The sequence below is a fragment of the Natator depressus genome, chromosome 3 (assembly GCF_965152275.1).
Source record: "Natator depressus isolate rNatDep1 chromosome 3, rNatDep2.hap1, whole genome shotgun sequence".
Lineage (NCBI taxonomy): Eukaryota > Metazoa > Chordata > Testudines > Cheloniidae > Natator > Natator depressus.
The window spans coordinates 73,856,045-73,878,205 of NC_134236.1; the positions used below are offsets into that span (position 1 = coordinate 73,856,045).

The 22,161-nt window shown below is 38.8% G+C and overlaps 1 protein-coding gene across 3 annotated transcripts in view; it reads left to right on the forward strand.

Moving 5' to 3' along the window:
* The first annotated feature begins 1,328 nt into the window (after positions 1 to 1,328).
* The window catches only part of FUT9 (fucosyltransferase 9), a 123,687-nt gene continuing 102,854 nt past the window's right edge, over positions 1,329 to 22,161 (forward strand). Inside the window, exon 1 of one of the 3 annotated variants that reach the window (XR_012638800.1) lies at positions 1,329 to 1,461. The gene's annotated coding sequence lies outside the window, so the exon portion shown is untranslated. Of the gene's footprint in view, positions 1,462 to 2,028; positions 2,130 to 22,161 lie in introns of those variants that run through there. The other 2 variants (XM_074948127.1, XM_074948128.1) reach the window with 2 other exon arrangements.

The following is a 22,161-nucleotide window of genomic DNA, read 5'->3' on the forward strand; positions in this document are numbered from 1 at the left end:
TTTCACAAAGATCTAGGACATAGACAGTGACTCTGGGGAATCATATATCTGTACTGAGTGCCTAGTAAGTTGTTTACTGAGAAGCTAGATGAGAAACTAACAGATGAACCTCTGTAACAACTACTTGTCAGATAACAACTCCAGTTTACTCTAATAAATATCACTATGTTCTCATCATCACGATATATTCTCCCTGGATGTACAGTAGTTGCAGCTTGGCAAATTATATAATGCTGGAAGAGTTCAGTGAGGGAGGAGAAGATGTTCACATCCAGCATTTGTGCTTGTTTACACTGCCATACATGATTCCTCATGTTTACCATTTCACTTCATATTGTTTTAATTCTCAGCTAATGAGCCAGTATTTCAAATAAATATTTGCTGTTAACAATGAAAGTCCTTTAGGTTTCATGAATTGCCTTGGAAGACCTATTTTAATTTTAAGAACTACTCCAATGTGGGGCTTATTTCACACACAGTCAGTAATTATTTTACTCTGTTTGTTTTGCTCTTGTTTACCATATATTTTTTCCTGCCAGAACACTTTTTTTTTTGCCTTGTAGACATAAAATCGTATGAGTCGATGCTACTGGCATATTGTAGGCGATTCTCTCTATTCTCTCTCCCACCTGAAATAATAATAAAAGCACGTGCAGATCATCAAATTATCCTTCCCAACACCACTCAGCCATGCCTCCCAGGTGTCCCCATTTAGCTACGGCATTTTTACACCCCCCCCCCCCCACGCAAATGCGGGAGAGAGATAGACCCAGGATAAGCCCTTTTTTATGTGCTTTCTGCATGCCCGTTTTTGTTTTCCAGCCGAATGATGCTGGAGCTGGCTGATGTGGGGTAGCTGGAGGAGAAGCTGCCCTCAGCCCGGCAGATTGCAGGGTCAAGGCAAACGCGGCCGCAGTGATCACATGCGGGGTGGGGGGACTCTCCTCCCCTCATTGCATTTTTAGGTAGCCCTGGCTTGCTGCTAGCCCTGGAGCTGGGGTGGGGGGGAGGACTCTCCCTGGCTTTCACAGGAACGACCTTCGCCGCGGAGTGGCCGGGGGTAGGGGGGTGATAGAGGCTAACGGGTTCACCCCCCAGGCGGCGTTAGATGGTCCCCCAGCCGTAGTGGGGTGCGCTCCAGCCCCGTGGGGGTGGCGCGAAGGGAGGCGATCGCAGCATACAGAGCCCGGCAGGGGGGGCAGCAAGCGGCCTTGCTTCTCTCCCCCCCCCATCTCCCACCAGCGCGCGCGCGCGCGCCCGCGCCGGAGTCTCCCTCGCCGCCGCCGCCTCCTCCAGCAGCAGCATCGGCGGCGGCGGCGGGAGCGCCTGGGATGGGCAGCGAGAGCGCGTCCAGGAGCAGCCCGGGCTCCGCCGCTCCCCCCTGCTCCCGCTGCTGCTCCTGCCCCGCAGCCCCGCGGGCAGCGCCCCCGCCGCGCCGCCTCCAGCTCCCGCCTTGCACGGGTGAGTAGCCGGGGCAGGCCCCCCCCCCCACCGCGCGCACCTGCTGCGCCCCCGGGACGCGGGCTGCGAGCAGCGTTTCACCTCGTTGCCGCCGCGCCCCCCACAGCCCGGAGCCACTGTGTCCCCAGCCAACCCCTGCGGCCGCAACCCCCGCCCCCCAGCGTGCCCCGCTCTCCCCCAATGGGGCCGCCTTGCCTCTCTGAGCCTCACCCCCTTCCCGGGCGTGCACCCTGCCCGTGCATCCCCTTCTGCCGGACCTAGACCCGGTTCCTCTCCCACTCATCCCCCCCGGAGAAACACGGAGACCACAATATTCTCCCCTCGCCCATCCTAACACCCTGGAATTACTATGTGCTGCGCGCTCTCCTGTGGGGTGTGCATGTGGGGGTGTCACTCTGTCAATATTGGAGCTTGGTTAAAGGTCTTTAACTTTCTTTGTGGGGGGGGCGGCGTTGGAGGTTTAGCTCAGTCGAGTCAGTATATCGCCTTCTCCCCACATTCTTCTTTCCCTTTCCCTCCTCCTTCCATGATGCCTCTTAAAGAGGGTCCTAAATACCCGCTGCCTTGTTGGGGTGATTACAGGACTTGCCTAGTTCAGCCGTGGACCTTTCCTTTGTACAACACACAGATCTCTGGAGAGAAGAGATCTAAATGTGGTTTTGGTGAAGGTAAGGTAGGGTGCTGGCTCTTTGGACAGAGGAGAGGGCAGGAATGAACTTTTCAGCCGGAATGAACATGCAGCCAGCAAAAGTCCATGTTTTGTTTTCATTGTACAGAGGAGAGAGGGAGAATCATAGCAGGTTTCTGTTGCTGAAATGCATTTTCTGCTTTTATATTTAATGATGCACAGTATCTTGTGTAGTAACTATCAGTATCCCAACAGTTCTCTGTTGTAGGGTTGTTATGGCAGTAGTCTTTTCCCTCTTCTTTTCTATAGGATCTCTGGTTCAGTGCAGTATTAGGGATATAGATAATTGTACTTATTGTAGGAGTAGTGAGCAACTCCTTGACACTTTCCAAAATACCCTGACAAATATGAATATAAGAATTGCAGCAAATCTTCACCCTCCCTTTCTCAGAACATGTTGTGATAATGGTGAAGATTGAAAGAGGTAGGAAACATGACATTTTCTGCAATAATTCCTGCTTTGGGGGTTAGGTGTTTTACCACTTGGGGGGGGGGAAACAAAATTTGAACTGTTACACATGTGCTTTTTCCTGGAGATACCACTCAGTAATGCAGCAAGGCAGTTCTGGATTGTAAATGGGAAAAGGGATTCTGACACCACTAAACATAAATAGCACACAGTATTTTGGAAGGAAAATTATATGGATTTCCACTTATTTAGCATTTATGTACTATACACTTACATACCACAAAACGAAAATGCATATTTAAGGAAATCTGTGCAAGAATCATCAGTAAGTTTTGATCACTTCTATATTGTTGTAGGTAAGGAGAGGAAGTTGTTGGTAGTTCAGAACAATAAGATTTATGGGTTGTTATGGAGATGTCAGTCTGTAATCAGTAATGGTGATTTTAATGTTGCTGCCCTTCCCCCTTCAAGCTCCAGACAGCTGTAAATGAAAAGCTATTATTCTGATTTCAGTTTACTCTATCCTATTTTCAGAAAAAAATATGGAAACAGCATTTACATTTTGTGGCATTTGGCTAAGATGGTTGTCAAAAACTGATATGAAATTGCTACATGGCCATATCATGAAGTAACCTCCTTTTAATCATTCATTGTCATTAGTGGGAAAATTATGAATGATAACTGAATAAAGGCTTCAGGATTGGTACATGGCTCTTATTTTTCCAGCAGTACAAGTTTATTTGAATTTTTTTTCCTGACATTTTAGGATTAAATAGTATTTGGGTCTGTGACATGTTAGTTCAAGTTACATTTTTTTAAGCACATTTTACTTTTCTTTAGAAAAAATACATGAGTAGATCTTATGAGTACAATGCATGTGTAAACAGACTACATATATTTGTATAGGATAAATACATGAAAGAACAAACAGTAATGCAAATAACCATTATCTATAACAAAAAAAGTCCAATCTTGAAATAGGGGTCTTGTAGGCTAATAGAAGAGAGATGATGATTAGAAAAACCCATTCCTTTAATGAGAAACTAAATTTCCGGTGGAAAAAAATCTCTGAATTCTTTGTGGGAATCTACGTAAATTTTCCTAAGATAACTATGGGCATGATTCTGTTCCCAGTGAAATCAATTTGAGATTTCCCACTGACTAATGGGAGCAGGACCAAGTGCTATATGGTAAATTTCTGCTAATGACTCTTGAAGAACTGCAACATAAAAGGATTGTTTCTTTCTTATTTCCATTACTATGGCTATCGGGATTTATCTGGTGCGTGACACTGGGATATCCTAGGCCTAATCTTGCAAACCTTTACTCAAACAAATAGTCCTTACTCACCCAACTAGTTCAGCTGAACTAATTTTGGTAAATAAAGATTGCTTATATAGGTTGGAAGATTGGACCCTGTAAGTGGAATGATAAGACTTTGAATGACTGTTTCCTATGTCACACCAATAAAACTACATTTAGGTTATGGGAGTAAAATGTTTCTGAAAATGGAAGCATTTGTTTTACATTTCTGATATGAAGGGACTTGTTGCATTTAATCAGGCTGGAGAACAGCTGTTTCCAAGTGTAGGCTTTTAAAAATACCCTTAATTGTAATATTTAATTAACAGCAAGACAAATGTGATCAGTTTGGGGGAACTGCAGCTGAAGATACTTTATATTAATCAACACAATAAACTTGTTTCAGTTTTTATAGAGGTAAAACTGAAACATAAAATAAGAAAATGGGGGGAAATCTAATATTTAGGGGAAGGTAGATGATGAAAAGGCAGAAAGTAAGTTGGAAAATAAGATAATCATTAATTATCAGAGCATTAATGGCCTGATCCAGTGGAAAGATTCCCATTGATTTTAATGAGCATTGGACCAGGATCTAAGAGACAGAAAGTGTAGAGCTAATGTAATTAGATAACAGAAGATTTCTGACATAGTTAGAGACTTCATAAATGTATGTATTTTTCACTTAAAGTGAAATCCTGGCCCCACTGATATCAGTTGGAGTTTCGCCATTGAGCTCAATGGAGGCAGGATTACATCTTGAATATTTATATATCTGAAAGACTTTTAAAATAAATTATGTATTGTATTTAACTTGTTTTTATTCAGTGTGTAAGTATATTCAAACTAGGCATAACTTTATTTGTCTTAATTACTTTAAACATTTTATTGTCCACTGAATACCCAAAGACCTTACCTTTTTTCTAAGGTCAGGTTATTGCATAGTTATGTGTGATTTTTCTTTTACATCTAGTTATTTTATTTTGTTCTTTTTAACAAGTTTTCCGTAGAGGATATGAAATTAAAAAAAAAATTCCTTTCAGAATGCAGTAGTAAGCTAAATAATTCAAAACTTGCCCTGTGCCATTGTAACAAGCAAAGTTTGAAAATAATTCTATCAAAGTTCTAAACTAATAGAAACAAATGTGACATCAGAGAAGAAATGTATATAGGTGAGATGACATCTAAATGTTTTACACTTTACATTTTGTTAATTAAGACAGTTTTCTTTCTTCTGGGAAGCTCGTAATATGATACATTAAGCATTCTGAATAAGTATTTAAGGCGAAATGATGGTGTACATTTTCTCACAAAGAAATGTATCCTTTGTGAAGAGAAGTGTCTTTAAAAGTTTTTCTATCTATAAAATTTCTTTTACATAAAGACATCGCGGGGGGGAAAAGAGGGAACTTTCTTTTTATTTTTTTTTAGTAACCAGTTGTGACAATTATCAGGCATTTTTTTTCTGAAATATTTTAAATTTTTCTTGCCATAGAACATTTCTAGAATATTGAAATGCTTGTTGCCTATTTTTTAACAAAAGTATATAGCTTCTCATTAAGAGCTCCTTGGAAAAGCACAATCTTTTCTTTGTAGTATCTTTATCTTAATTTTTTTGCTTTTAAATTAAGTATATTTACTACAGGTGAAAAGTGCCAGATTAGCAGGAATAAAAAATGAAAATTTCTGTTTATTCACACAAATATATGCTGGCTAGCAGCAGTGCAAACATTCCACATTATTCCACCAGTGCACCTCAACTCTATTGTAGGGTCCAATGCTAGAGAAGAGGATATTGTTTATTTTCCATGATCCTGCAAGCTGCTGAGTAGGTTTTATTTATTTTGCACAGTATTCAGCATCTTTAGGAAAATTTGCTGAGCTTCTGTCAGAACTGAACCCTTGTTTGTTGGCCTCTGTGCTGATATTATCCTTAAAGATGCCAATTGTGGTGATAGCTTTATAATTGGGCAGTTGTGGTCCGATCCTGAGAGGTACTGAGCGCTCTCAATTCCTATGATTTCAATGGGAGTTGAGGGTACTGAGCATCTTGCAGGTTCTGTCCCTTGATCACTAAGAAATGTACTGAAATAACTAGCTTTTTTCACATAAGCCACCAACCAGCTTTCAGATGGCAATGATTTTCCATCACTGCTGCATCTTGGCTATATTTGAATCAGTGAAAGGTGAAAGGTTTCATAAACATGATTACCAGTCTCCTGAGAGATTCAATCATTCAAGGATGTCTTACTGGAAATAAGTAGATCCACAGTCTGCTCACATAATTTATGTACTTCACAATCCAGAAATGAATAAAATGAATTAATAAAAAAAATTTATTCCTCTTCAGTTAAAAAAAATTAGCTTTCAAATGAATATTGTTAAATTTATAGTGTGGCTATCAGTGGTAGCACTGTAGGATATTCAATTCTGGAATAAATACTTTGGTCTTCTATTGATTTTACTATTGTTGACCACATTATGCTTCATTTATGACCTGTTAGAAGTTAGTGGTTTGGCTATCCATGGTGATGTGGGGCTAAAATTCAAAAGTTCCAATGCTCTTGTTTCCTCTCCCTCTACCCACATCTGTTGCATAATGCAGAAGAAACAAAAAATTACAACTAAAACCACAGTTTGGCAAAAGGGAAATGATAGATGGCTAAACTGTATGTTTACCTTTGTGTAGTTTTTCCTGTTCCACAATACATCTCTTCGGCCTATTGGCTGTATGAGAAACAGGGGAAGGGCCATAGGAAGCATTATGTGTAACCCCCTCCTTCCCCTCCCACCCAAAAAACCAAAACTGTAGGAGTCTTTTTATTGACTCCAGTGAGCTTTCGGATCAGGCCCTGAAATGAGTACAGTTAATGTTTAAAACAACATATAGGGAGTTAATATTCTAAGATCCCTCTTCAGATGGGTCACCGTGCAGTAATTGGCCAATTACCAATGGCAACAACTTTACTAACCCAGTTATGCTGCCAGGGCTGGTAAGGTCAGAAAGGATACAGACAATCCACACTGCCAGGCAGGAACACATAAGGTTCTAATCTCCATAGGTATAAATTCAGTGGACATGCTTATCAATTAGATTCTTTTCTTCCCTGACGTAACAATGACATAATACAATTGTGTACAGAGCATGCATTACAGAAAACTTAAAGTAAGGAGTTAAACACAGCTGTGCGTTCCATGTGTTTGCAACCAGGTAAGTGTGTGCTTGCTGGCTCAAAGAATTTGCGAGCTCTACTAACAAAGAAAAGCTTATAGACTGTGTAAGAGAATCATCTCATATTTTCTCTCCCACCTGTTTTTTTTTCTTCCTGTGGAGGAGTGGGGAAGCTCTTAATGCAATGTTAAGGTTGTGAGATTAAAGACTCAAATTAGAACTGTGTGGAGGAAGGAAGTTCCACTTCAAAAAGGATTTAAAGATTTCAGAATTTGGCTTCGTTCCAAATTGGAACAAAAATTGAAAATTTTGAAATTCTCTGGGAAAGAACGTGCCAAAAAAATCATTTCAGGTTGACTGAAGTATTTTGCTGTGACAAAATCAAAGTACTTTCTTTCAGATTTGACAGGTTTCACAGTAGCAGCTGTGTTTGTATCCGCAAAAAGAAAAGGAGTACTTGTGGCACCTTAGAGACTAACCAATTTATTTGAGCATAAGCTTTCATAAGATTTCTGTCTGGCCTTTCCCACTCCCAAGAGAGAACAACCCCGTAAACAAAGAGCACAAACACAAGCCTTCTGCCGCGCCCCCCCCCCCCCCCCCACAAGATTTGAAAGTATCTTGTCCCCTTATTGGTCCTTTGGGTCAGGTGCCAGCCAGGTTAGCTGAGCTTCTTAACCCTTTACAGGTAACAGGACGTTGCCTCTGGCCAGGAGGGATTTTATAGCACTGTATACAGAAAGGTGGTTACCCTTCCCTTTATGAGAGAAGGTAACGGCTATTCCAAGTTTCAAATTTCAGGCATATATTCATTAGTACTATTCAAAGTATGATTACAATGGGTTGAAGTTATACCAACTGAAAGGATTTTGCCCAAATTTTCCAATCCTGCAAATATGTATGCTTATGTATAACTTTACTGGACTGAGGCCAGTATGGATTAAGAGTAACAGCCGTGTTAGTCTGTATTCGCAAAAAGAAAAGGAGTACTTGTGGCACATCGATGCATCCGATGAAGTGAGCTGTAGCTCACGAAAGCTTATGGTCAAATAAATTGGTTAGTCTCTAAGGTGCCACAAGTACTCCTTTTCTTTTTAGTATGGATTAAGTTACTCATGTGCATGTTTGCAGAATTGGGGCTTCTCTTGTCCATGGGCAAAGAGAGAGCATAAAAAAGCTTATGCTCAATAAATTGGTTAGTCTCTAAGGTGCCACTAGTACTCCTTTTTCTTTTTGTGAATACAGACTAACACGGCTGCTACTCTGAAAGAAAATCTCAGTGCAGAAAAGGAGGGTTTATAAGAAATTATGAGGTTTGGAAAGTAGGGGTTTGTAATGGGAAATGTTTTACAATCTCAACTATCACATTTGCTATTGGTGGTTATTCCCACTAAAATATAATGGGAAAACTTCTTAGTGAACAAATGATTATTATTGCCTGTATTTATGTGTGGAAATAAAATTCACCAACTAAACAATACAAGCTATCAGATTGTTCTTATAGTGATTTCAAGCTTTATTTTGTCTGGTAATGCAGGTTTTTAGTAAACTAACTGTTTAAGACTATTATTCAGTAGCTCTAAATACCCATAGTTTAATGGCTAAATGTTCAACTTAAAGCACAAGTTTTCTCTGACACACATGCTAATTAGTATCAAGCAAAGTTACAGAGGAGTGTTTAAACAAAACTTGTTTAACTGAATGGAGAAAGAAAACAAGATCATCTTCAGTGAAACACATTTGGACCAGAACACTTGCTAATACTAAAACTTCTAATTAGGACTGTTTTGAATTGGAATTACTTGTCCAAAACAAACATTCATCTTAATAGTATTTGCCCAATGGTAATTTATTATTTAATTTAAATATTATGTCTGTAGGGGTCTGAATTGAACGCCACTTCCAGGAGGCATTTTGTCAGTGAAAGCCAGGAGCAGGCCTAGTGCCTTCAGGGCTGCTAACTAGCTGCGCTTGTTGTACCTGTTTCACAGGTGTTCAGTGCACTCCCCACTGCACTGCTGCTCAGAGTTCATGAGAAGCATTACTAAGGTCCCATCTCCATGCCCATCCCACCGGGACCTGGAGCTCTGCGGGCAGCTGTGGCTGACCTCTCTACTACTTAATCTCTAAGGGCATGGGTGCATTTTGATCATCTCCTTAGACAAGGAAGAGTGTGCATCACACTCTTGTGGGGCTGCCATAATTTGCCCCCACGCTTTTATTTGTTGGGCTACGGAGAAGTGACGGTGTCTGGGTTGCCAGGATTCCTAAGCAGGGAAGTAGTGAGACACACATGTAAGTAAAGAAAATAATTGTAGGGGGGGTTTATGAAAATACTTTTACAGCGTTTGGTAATTGTGGTATGTATATAGCTATATAAAGTGTATTTATTTAAAATCTTTCATCAGAAAAATCCAATTGAAATGAGAAAATAGTTTCTAAGGACATCCTGGGATAGAGAAGTGCATGCAGCAGTGCATATTCATATCGTCACAGCAATCATAACAGACAAAAACATTAAAAACAATAATTACATGCAGTTTTCAGCTCTCTAGATAACAGAAGTTTAAATCCTGCAGAACAAGTGACACTTTAATAGTCAATAGAAAAGAATTGCAAAATGATTGCACACTGTAGCTAAATAGAAAAGTACCACAATTTAATTTGGGTTTGGGAGTTTTAAAACTATTACTTGATCAGAGATTACGAGTGATTTAATTTCATATAATCAGAAATAATTAGGAAGATGATTTTTTTTGTATTGACAAGCGTGTGAATGGGTCCAATAGAGTTTAAACCTACCAGAAGGACTAATTGTTTGTAAGGTATAATCAAAATGGTATTGTCATACAAACCTGCACAGAGCATCATAAACATCACCCCTGCACCATTTTCTTAACTATAAGATATAACTGAATAATGAAATTGGTATATAGTCCATGCTTGAGAGTGCTGAGAAACTATTTTTCTGTTAGAGTGTTAGTAAAATGTTCATCCATTTCTATTCTATAGCACGTTCATCTGACACTTCCAAAGTGCTTTACAAATATTGTTTGTATAACCTCCAGAACACAGTATTTTTGTCTGTCTCATTTTGAAGCAATGTGGACTAATGGAGAAGAGGGCACAGACTGGGAACCAAGAACTTCTGAATTCTAACCGTGGCTTTGTACCACCTCACTTTTATATAGTGATAAAAATAATTTAGGAACTACTCCTGGGTTTCCTGTGCACCTACAGGATCCCCAAAAGACATTTAAAAGCTGTAGGTCTGTTGCATAGTGGGATGCATCAAAGAGGAGACTATTAGAGCTGTGTGGGAACCTGACTTTTTGTTTGTGGGAAATTCTGCAATTTCAAAAAAAGTTCTGATCTGCAACGGAACTAAAACAATAAATTTTGAATTCTTCCAATTTATTTTAAAAAGAAAAAATAATTCCAACTTTTGACCTTTTTAAAAAATTTAATTATGTAATAAAGTAAAACAATTGAAACAGTTGTTTGGAAACTTTCCATTCAAAACACTTTTTTCAGCTTTTCTTTCTAAATGAAATGTTGTCAAAATTGACACATTTCCACAAAATGTTTCATTTTCAACAAATTGGCATATTTGGCTGGAAAATCTCTGACCAGCTTTAGACTCTATACAGTGTAAGAAGACATTCTATTGCATGAATATCTCTACAGCATGTCTCTGTACCTTCCATGTGTTAAAGGAATGGACAATAATCTAATTTACCAGTGGGTATAGACCACATATTCTGTTCCTCTTGGTCTGTGTGGATAGCCCAGCTCTTCAGAGAAACCTAGTTTTCTGCGGCTCAAGATTGTATCCCTGAGACTCCACTTTTTTTTTTTTTCATGGAGCAAAGCCCTTTCTGTTGGGCTTCGTATCTCTTCCAGGATTTGGTTGGATTGATATGATTCTTTATCTGATTTACTATCTATAAAGTGAAAACAATAACCTCTTTCACATGGTGGTTGTAAGGATATGATGTTTGTACAGCATTTTGAACATGCACAATGCTGCACAGCTGCTAAGAGTTGTCTTTAATCTTCATATATGTAGACGGAGGCATAGAGAAACTGTGGCTTCCTCAAAGTCATGATTGTGAAGGTAGGAATGGAACCCAGGAGTCGTGGTTCCCAGACATTTGCTCAAAAAACTAGGCATAATGTTTCTTTCTACAATGTTTTTATTTTGGTTCAAGTAGCTCCTGTTCTACCAAGAATGCCCGTTTGTAAGACTGTTGAACAGGTTCTAATGGTATAATGATAAATAATTATAAGGTCTGTTCAGTTGAAATAGGGTTAGGCTCTCTTGGCTCAATTTTGTAAGTTGCTGAACACTCTCTGGTTTGATTTGGCAAAGTACTTAAGCTCATGCTTAACTTTAAGCACATGAATAGATCCATTGACTTCACATGCTTAAAGTTAAATACTTGCATAAGGCATTTGCTGGATCATGCAGGAGTGCAGGATTGAGCCTGTGAGAGCAAACTAAAGGGTGTGATTGTACAAGAATGTCTAGACTCTCTCTTTAAGTTTCCTTACAATTTAAAGTGATTTCTTCTGCTGCTTAGATGCTGATCCATGTGCTCCTCCTCATCCTTCTACCCTCACGTCCACAGTAGCACATTCTACAGTAGCTTCTTTGTTACCTGCCTCCTCTCTTTGCCTCACAGGACCTTGTCTGCTCTGTCTTCTTGCATTTCTCACAGCTCCTTATTTTATCTTCAGTGGTTTTGGTTGTAGGAGGTTATTTCCCTCAGGAATGGGTGAGTTTTCAGATTTCACTAGCATTTATCTGTGGTGACTTACAGCTTTGATTGCAAAAGCTGAATTCAGAGAAATAAAAAGTTCAAAGTTAAAAGCCTTTATAGCTACAGATATGAAAACCTTAAGTGAATTTAGTGTGTATAAAAGGTGCTTGTTTGCTAGCTTGGGAAACTGAGGACCTCTGGTTATCCTCCTAATCGCAGCACAGTGAGTAATAGTAAAGTCTGCCCACAGTGCCATGCGTATTTGCTTCAGTTTGTTAGAGGATAATCTAACAGGAGGAGTCTGAGACAAAAGTTCAGGAAATTACACAATGGACTAAGGTGGATCCATGCCGCATTTCCAAAGATATTAACTCTTGAAAGGCCTCTTGTCCGAAGTGACCTGACCTTTCCTTTTCCTAGCCCTTCGTCTGTCTCACTTGTATATATTGTAAACTCTTCAGGGCAGAGAAGAGTGGGTTTTGTACAGCACAGTGGAGCCCCAGCTCTGTTGTGGCCTCCAGGTCTTACTGTAATCTAAAGAATGACAAGCTTAATCTTATTATTATTATTTATTTTTTACAAAACAAACATTTCGCTGCTTGAGAATCCTGTAGTATCAAAAGGCCCTTGTGAATTCCTCATAATCTGTCTTATTAATGATGAAATATACTTTCATCCTTCTTAATGTGATGATACCGCTCCACCTCCTTTGAGCCATCATTGTTCTTAGATGGAGTCTACCAAGAGCACTAATGTCTGTTGCAAGAGTAGTCCAATGGGGACCATGAAAGAGAACAAGCTATCAGATGTTGTGACCCTTAAAATTGTATTTATACTATAACCTGTTTCAGGCATTTTATATACACTAAGCACACTCTTGGCACTTAGCAAACACAAAGGCATCAGCTGTAACTCTGTTAATTTAGGGTTCTAACCTGACTTTAATAATAAGTATGTTAAGGTCCATGTTCCAAGCCCAAAGAAAAAAGTTTTAATCTTAAAATTTGTTGTGATTAATTTTAGGGAGATTTTTTTCAGTGAATTGCAAATCATTTAATCAATTTATAGATAGCTTTATATTTATGCATCCCTTTCTCATTGGAAATTACCTCACGGTTCCTGTATGGTCAACCCAGATCCCAGCTCTTCACAGATCCTCTATCCCTTGGCTCTGGCTACCTCCCATAGCACTTGCTTTATAAATCCACTTCTGGGCCTATGCCTTTTTATTTTTTTTACATGTTTGTATGGGCTGCTGATGTGCATTTTTAAATATACAGGAGCTAGAACAGTTACCTGGGGAGCTACTAAGATGTGTCAGGGACATATGACCTGGTTGATCTTCATGTCCAACTCACAGTTTCCTTTGGAAATGGAGAGACTGAAATATCTGCTGGGATGATGCAGTACTTTAACACTTTTTTTAAAAATATGGAATTGCCAGGCAAGCACTTCATTAACTTGTAGATTGGGGCCAGATCCTCAGCAGGTGTAAAGTGATGCCAGTTTACACCTATTGAGGATCTGGTCCAGGGTTCCTAGGTACCAGAACTGTTACGAACAGGTCTTGAAAAGCCCACTTTTATATTAATAAGCAGCCTGAGGCCCCAGGGTGCTTTCTTTTAAGGCTGTGAGTGGAGTCAGAGCTTTGAGGGATTCTTACAGAGATGTACTTGACCCTTTTATTGTGAAAAATTTGAATGACTTTAAAAAACAGTTTATCTTTCTTGGGAAGCTTTCCAAAATATTAGATTTGAGCACAAATCCGCTAGTATATCTTATTTTCTGCATTTATTATCCTTGCATTATCACTAATAAACTGCATCTTCATTTCTTTAAGAGCTCATCTTTTTCTGCATCATATTCAGTACCTGAAGCCAGAACCCTATTTGTGACACAATAATCAGTCCATAGCTGTGAGATCATAGAGGTTAAAAATGTACTCTTATTGAATACTGCATTCTTAGTTATGTACAGAACTTTAAGGTTAAATTATTAATTTTTTACTGTATTAAACATGAATGTTTTATTGTTGTGCTAGTATTAAAGAAACATAATTTCTTGTATAAAACTCCCACTTTCCAAGAAGATCTCTGCCACCAGTTAATTCAGAAATGCTTCTTGCATTTTTATGCTTACTTTCCAATTCAGTTCAGAGGGAATTCATGGTGGGAAATGCTTTCTGTGTGTGGGGGGGCGGTTGTACTGTTGAGCTGTACAAATATACAAGAACTGATGAATTCTTGAAAACCAGGCTCGATTTTTCAGGCAAATATATCAAAAATAAGGGATGAGAAACACAAAAAAATTGATATATCCATCGCATTGTTTCTAATCAGAATGGTTTTCAGAGTTCATGAAATATCAGTATTGCTTTCAGTGGAAATTTCAGAGAGCTTCAGGGCCATAGAGGAATGTACTCAAGTCTCCAATGAAAGGTTGTATAAAGCAGGTGTCAGTTTCTGTAAGGCTATTATCTTTTTTGCCAACAGAAATGGCGTCATTTAAATACGACTCAGAGGTGTTAGTGCCACAGCTTGAGGACTGTCTCTGAGGCAGGTGTAGTTTACCTGGTTTCAGTGGAATTTGGTCCTTGCTTAAAGAAAAGATCTTTACATTTGGATGGAAACTTTTTCCTAGAAATGGACAATTTGGCCTAGAAATGCATAGTCATCAGATTTCTCTAGTGTGTTTCATCTGAAAGTCTGCAAAGTTAGGGGTATTACCAATGTTCCCATGAAACAACTGTGGAGGGGAAACCAGGCAAGCTGATCACTGTGATAAACCAACTTGATCCCTCACTGTGAGTAGAGGTGAGCTGGAAGCCGATCACAGTGGGAGAAAAGGTACCTATTATGAGCAGCAAAGTGTCAACACAACATGAACATCTGTCGTCTTAGTTCTTCTGACATTAAAATCCTTTGGGGATAATGGCAAAAATGACCATGACCATCAGAGGCTACTGCTAGTGAGGTTCATTCACGTATAAACTGAGGTTTAAATAAGAGATAAAAGGAATCCAAGTTTACCGAAAGTTGTTTCCTACAGAAAGCAAATATGTGGGCCATCTTACAAGTCTGATTTGGAGTCTGTGAGGATAATGGAAAAATTATATTATTGTGCGGTTATACTGAACTATTTAAAATCTTAAAAGGTATTTTGGCTCCTAACTTCCATTGAAACCAGTCTTTGAGGATCTGAACCTTTGTGTCTGTAAGATGGAGGTAATAATGCATACTGACTTTCTAAAGTGCTTTGACATTTACAAATGAAAAGCACTATGAAATTGTTTTTGTTTTGAAAATCCTAATAAAGCTTTCAAAGGGACATTGTCAAAATGATTTTTAAAAAATTGATCAAATTAAAAAAACTCCAGATTCTGATGGCCTGCTCTTTTAAATAGGATACTCTGGCATTTAAAAAAAAAATCCTTTAATTCTTTCTTTCTGTTCCTCTGTTGGTATAAGGGGTATTTTTTTTTATGATTTTTTTGGCAGGGTAGAAACTGTTGAGTAAATAACTAAGTGGAAAACACTGAAACAGATGATGCACAAAATGCTGTAAAATACACCAAGTAAACAAAATGAAAAAGTGGACAGTCTTTCCCATTAACTTTTTTCATTTGGAGCAATCTTGTGTTACTTGTAACTTTGGCAGGCACAACATTTTCAGAACATATGATTTTCAAATGAATGGTTTCCCCTAAACAACAACAGACATCGTTTCTTGAGAAATCATAAAGAATTATTGAATTTGAGGGGCCTGCTCTTCATTTCATGCCAATAGTCACTACTCACTTAATAATTCCTACCTCTTATACAGAGCTTTTTGTAATTTAGATCTCAAAGCACTTTATAAAGGAGATCAGTATTGTCATCCCCATTTTACAGATGAGGAAACTGAGCTGAAGTGATTTGCCCAACATCCCCATGGTAGAGCCAGGAAAAGATCTTGTGTCTCCTGAGTCCTAGTCCAGTGTTTTAGCCCCTAGGACATACTCACTCCTTTACATAAATACTTCCATTGAAGTCCCTGAAGACTATTAATGGCCTTGATCCTACAATAATATCCCTGGAGATAGAACCCTGTGCCCATACAGAGCTTCAATGGGCACTGTAGGGACATAAGTCCACCCATGTGGACTGCAGGATCAGAGCCTATTCTAGAGATTTCATGATAGTAGTTTGATTAAAAAATTAAAATTAAATTTAAATTAAAATTAAAAAATTTTGAAATACTTTTAGCAAGTGTATGCAATTTACACATTTGTATTTTAATATATTATGCAACATTTAAGAGGATTTTGGTCCAGAGCATTGTGCAAGCCTTCCCTCAGAATTTTCTTGCTTCCATTAGCTGGAATTGAACCCTTAACTCTTTTTAAAGTATTTTTCATTTAATGTGTATTGATGGATGGCAGCTGGGATGGGGCTTATGTGGTGTAGATGGCCATGTGTGGGCCAAATGAACTCGTGAGTTTTACTCTATAAAAGAGAAGCTGGATAATCTTTGTTTTGCACATAATCAACAGATGTATTAACCATTTTCCAGTTGCAGAGCTAAACATTTTCGTCACACCAGTTTGAACACATTGAAGTCATATAAGATTAAACAAAGGCAGCATTTGGCCTACAGAATCTTCAGTTCTTGTGAATAATGTGCAAGCTAAGAAGAACACAACTTGGCTTTCAGAGCTCAGACCAGATGTGCAGGACTACTATTTAGAAAGCAAACTTTTTACACTTAAAATGAGCAAATTTGGGCTGTAAATCTTAATTTAGCCCAATTCTGCCACCCTTAAATTGAGGAAATTTTACTCACTATAGTCCTTTTGACTTCAATGACATTATTTATAAGTGTGGATACGAATTAATTCAGTCTCTCCTGCTTGTTATCTAAAGTTAGGTCTCTTCTTTAAACCTTTGGGTTTCCCCAAATATCATTCAATTATGGGATGGGGCAAGGAGATTGTCATAGGGAAGCAGATGCATTATGATTTGATGCTGAGCTGCATATTTTCCAGAGCTGCTGCTGCTCTCTCTGTCAAGCATGGTGCTTTACGGTATGCCTTTGATTCTCTGGATGCTTTTCTTTCTTATTGCTCTTTGGACTTATCCATTGTACTTTTTATTCTACTGTACATTCCATATAGTGCAATGCATTTCAGTATCTTCAGTATGTACTGGGCATGCCTCATCCCCTGTTTGGGACCTCATCTGGCTTCTGCTGAAGTCACTGGAAGCTTTGTACTAACTTCAGTGGAAGTAGGTTCAGGCCTTACCATAGGAAAAGAACAGGACCAAATGAGTGTGTTACTGCATGTTCAGCTGTTACCTTAAACAGCTGTTTTGCAAAATGTGAGAAATGTATAAGTTTCCACTACAGTTCTGAGTATTATATCTGTGCTCTGAAGAGTTGGAGGTTTGCATGTGGCCACAGGTCACCCATTGGAGACCTGTTTATTGGAATATTATTTCCTGTGACTATCACTTTTACTTGGAAATTGGGCAAGTTGGTAGCTGTGTATCGCCAGCATTCACTTCTAGCCTTCTGAAGGGACAGAGTTGGCATTGTTTAGTACCTTTTCTTACACAATGGTTTCCCACTTCAACTGAAAACAAGGAAGAATCTGTTTCGGTTTCACCTATGAAGACAAGGCACCGATTAATATTTCTCGCATTGTGTTTCATGTTTATTGTGCTCACTTTGGTTTTAATCCATAAAATATAATATCCTAAATTACTGTTCTCTTGTGTTTTGGATGTTTTTATAGTTCTAAGCATTAGTGACTGTGGGAACTGTCTATTTGTCTATTAATTATCTCACCATAAACAGCTCTGTTTTAATTACAAAGATACAATAGTTCTAAATTGTTAACCCTTTTTACATCAGCAAAGTGACTAGCAGCTAAGCCCTTGAAAACTAGATTAAGATCCTTTTAATGTATTGAGGATAGTACAAATAATCTTAATCATGAGCATTTTCTGTTTTGTACCTGTTCAGCTTTCTCAATTGCAGAATGAAAATATGCAAGGACCAATGATTTCATGATTATATAAAATCTGAGGATTGGTTTCCATTTTGTATTTTAAACCTTTGATATACCTATGCTTGTCCAGATTATTTTATTTTTAGATTATAATTGAAAATTTGGGACTCCATTTGATTTTTTTTTATATGCTCCTTGATGGGGAAAAAATCTTGTTTAAAGTCAGCCATGGTTCTCAGATTTAATTTTTTTCTAATGGATCTTATATAAAACTCCATAAGACTGACATGCATTTCACAGAAAACCCAGATTAATGTATCATGGGTGGGAGGGAAACATGTCCAAGAAGATAAAATAGTCTAGTCAAAATAAAACTTATACCATGTCTAAGTAATTGCACATCTGTTAGTATAACAAGTGATAGAGACTGTTACAGTGTAGCTCTTGAGATCAAAACCAAAATCCTAAACCATATCTCCTGTTTGACTGTCTCTCAGCATTAGTGATGTGAACATTTATTAACTCAGACCTCAGTCCAGCAATAGGCTCTGCTTTGGTCGTTCCACTGGGACTCTGTGTAGGTGCAAGGGTTTTCCCCTATAGTGCCTATTGCAGGATCAGGGACTAACTTTGCATAAATAGATAGTATAGGTGACCTGCACTTGCCTTTGGAAAACAGATTGAAACCTATTCCTTTATAGCTCAAGCTATTGTCCTTTCATAAGATAATTCTGACAGGGTGCCACGGGGTGGACTTAAAACTAGTAGCCCTGGGTTTGCGTATGATTTACATTGATGTAACTGAGAATAGAATTTGGTCTCAAGATTTTTCCTGAAATGCTACATTGGGTTTGTAGTTCACAGAAGTTCCTCAGGAAAATAATTTTTCACTAGACATTGCCAACTGGTTTGGAAGGCAATACACTTCATCCCTGTAACTTCAGTTACATATTCTTCTGTCTACGGAGATTTGCAAACCCAGAACATAGGCAGTAGGCCTCCCAATGAATACTTCCAGCACGTGACTTTCCACCAGCTCTTTCCGCCCCAGCTGGCCAGAGGACCAACACTTGTAGGATAAGGGAGTGAAATCATACGTTGTTCACGTTCAAAGGGAGTAACAGTACCTATGCATCTCTTGCTCTCCAGAAACTCAGTGTCTGCCTGAGGCACCATTCACTACTCAAGCCTGAGAGTTAAAGCCACTGCTTAGCTCAACTCCTAATGAGGAAAATACTTTTCAAAAACAAAGCAAAATGAATAACCACTGTCATATCCAGAATATCCTACAGTGATTAGTTGTCATGTATTTTATATATTGTGTAATAGAAATCAAAAGTAGTGTTCTGATGATTTGCCTTCAGTGTATTTTGGCCACAGAACAATTGCCTGTAGGTTCTAGAACTTGGCAACTCTTGTTCATAATTACATGCAAATACAGGGAGTCCTCAGATGTACATTGCTTTTCAATTGACTGCCTGTTTCACCCCTACAATGCTTGTTTCACCCTTATGATGAAAGCCAGCAGGGAGAATAGCACACATCACATGCTGAGCCTCATCCAATAACTGATTTCACTGTTCAAGCTTTCTGATTGGCTCCTGGCCCTGTGCTCAGCCAATCAAAAACAAGCAGCAGGGCTATCCAGCAACAAGCTACCCTGACCTTGGAAGCCAATCAGACAAGAGGCCACAAGGGACTCCCTTCCAAGTCCATTCATTATAACGCGACCACAAAGTTATTTACAAGCAAGACTGCAGAGAAGACTCCAGAGAAACCTGCAGCCCAGACTTCAGAGAAGCCCCCAGCCAAGAGCCCTTCAAAAAGTTCTGGAAAGTCAAAGCATATGTGATTTTATGTATGTCTGAATGCTGTTTACCAAATTAATACATTGATGTTGCTACATTAGTCATCTACAATTCATTTAGTACAAAAATCTGGGTTATTGTGGTGAAAATAGTGTATCAAGCCTTGGTTCAGGAACCAATCCCCCCTTTATACCATTGATTTGTATGGGAAAAGTGGTTTTGATTACAATGTTTTGACTTACAACACAATTCTGCGGAACGAATTGTGTCATAAGTCTGAGGACTAGTAATGACTATTTTAATGAGTGAAGCAAGATACAAAACTCAGTATATGCAAATTCATTAGATCAGAAAGCTACTTCCTCTTTGTGTAGATGTATAAGGATGCTGTATGAAACTGGATTAGATTGTAAACAAATGTATTTACTGTAAATTTGAATTTTTGCTTGACTGGAATTAGGTCTTTAATGCTAATTACATCAATTGCATGGTTATGGTTAAGACTGTTGGTTATTGAATCATAAGCTAGGTTTTTCTTTTAGGATTTATAACTCAATTCTGCAAAACACATTGGGTTTGATTCTTGACATATATTCACATCAACAGTGCAATTTTAGAAAATACCACTAAAATCAGGTCAGCATATATTTTAGACTGCAAAAAATCTTTGTGCTTTAAGATTTTTTTATTATATTATTGCCACAAAAATGTAATTTAAAAAGTATTTTTAGGCACTATACATAATGGGACAGATCCTCTGCTGGTGTACATCTGTGTAGCTCCAGATCTGGCCTATGGTCTTGTCTGATACTGGTGAAAATAAAACAGGACTAATGAAGGGTCCAGTTCTTCAGGTTTTCCTAACACATGTAATTCTTACTCATGTGAGTAGACCCATTCAAGTCAATCTCTCACAAAGCCTTCCAAGTGTGGAGGTGGAGTGTATATACTTCACTCTCCCATAGGCACAAATAGGCTGCCTTCCACAGCCAGTAAGCTCTACTGGCTGGTATGGGGAGGGGACATGGACCATACCAACCTTCCTTGTTAGCTCACCCAACCTGCTGAAAGGATGCAAGGGAGGAAGATTTTTTCTTTTTTCTTTTTCTTTTTTGCTTTTGCTTTTGCCTTTACCTGGACATTATTTGCACAGGCTAAGGATCCATTTGAGATGTGACTGCATTTCCCATAATTTCTTAGTGTAAATTGGACCCTTAATTTTGTAATGTAACCTTTGAGTATGTACATATCTGATCTCTGATTTTGCTTACAATGGCAATCATAATCCAGAGGGCAGCATTTCAGTGTAATCTTGTCCTGGTTATCCCTCCGTTTTTGTTTTTTGTTTTTTTTTTAAAAAAATGAGTAGGAATTTACTTAATGAGTTAGGGCTTGTTGTATAAGAAAACCTGTACTTTTGGTTATTAAAGGTTCAGATCAGTTATTAAATCCATCTGTGATAGCAGTGAACTTCAAATTCAAAAAGTGCCAAGGCATTATGGTTAATTTTAATGATCAGGCAACTTGGCATCATGATGCACTGTACAGCGACATGGGGATAAAAGGAAACCTGAACTGTAAATGGAAAAGGTGAGAGACGACCAAACCATAATATTTGGAATCAGGTAATTTGCAGTGAAACAAATATGGGCAGAAAAAAGGAAAATGATGTGATGCTTACAAAAGAAATTGAGAGGTATAAGAGGGCTTGCACAAATATTAAGTACTAGGGACAGGAGATAAAATTAATCATGATCCAAAAAGTCTGAAGTACAGAACACCTTTGCTAAATATGCTTTCAGCAAGAAAAATATAGAAAAGAAGTTTGGAAAATTAGTATTGGATGGAAGAACTTGTAAAAATAACTATTGATAAGGAACAGGAAAAGGAATATTTGGAAAACTTGATTGTATGTGAATCATGTAGTATGATCACGTAAGTCCTAAGATCATAGCAGTTTTAGCTATCAAAATACCTGAACCATTCACATTATTTCTGAGAAGCTATGGACATTTTGCCTTGGTACTGGAAGAAAGAAAACGTGGTTGTGATTGGGGGGAAAAAAAGGAAAGAGATATGATCTTAATATTTACAGTCCCATGAGTCTAACTTCTGTTTTTAGTAAAATAACGGAACAAAGATTACAAGATAAATCAGTAAACATACATATGGTAATGAGATGATGAGCAATGGGCTTATGTAATGGTTCCTCCCTTTTGGGTCCAGAGGGAGGCCGCTTTGCCTCACTTCAGCAAGCAACAATAGTCTGGTCTCCGGCTTTCTGCGCAGGGCAGAGCAAACAAATAGTCTATACTCTGTAACCCTCAGCCTCATGACTTGAGCAAGCAATAACAGTCTTGTACAAGCCTTGTGACCTAAGGTGAGTACGCAGCCAACCCCAGCTGTGGGGTGGTGGTAGAGGGACCCAGGCCCATGCTACTCCACTGGGTCCCAGCCCAGGACCCTAGCAGTGGTGCTGGTCTGGTTTGCAGCTGGTCCTGGACCTTGTAGAGGGCTCGCCTCTGTGTGAGAGGCATCCACCTCCTTCCCTGGCCTACCTGCAACTGAGCTA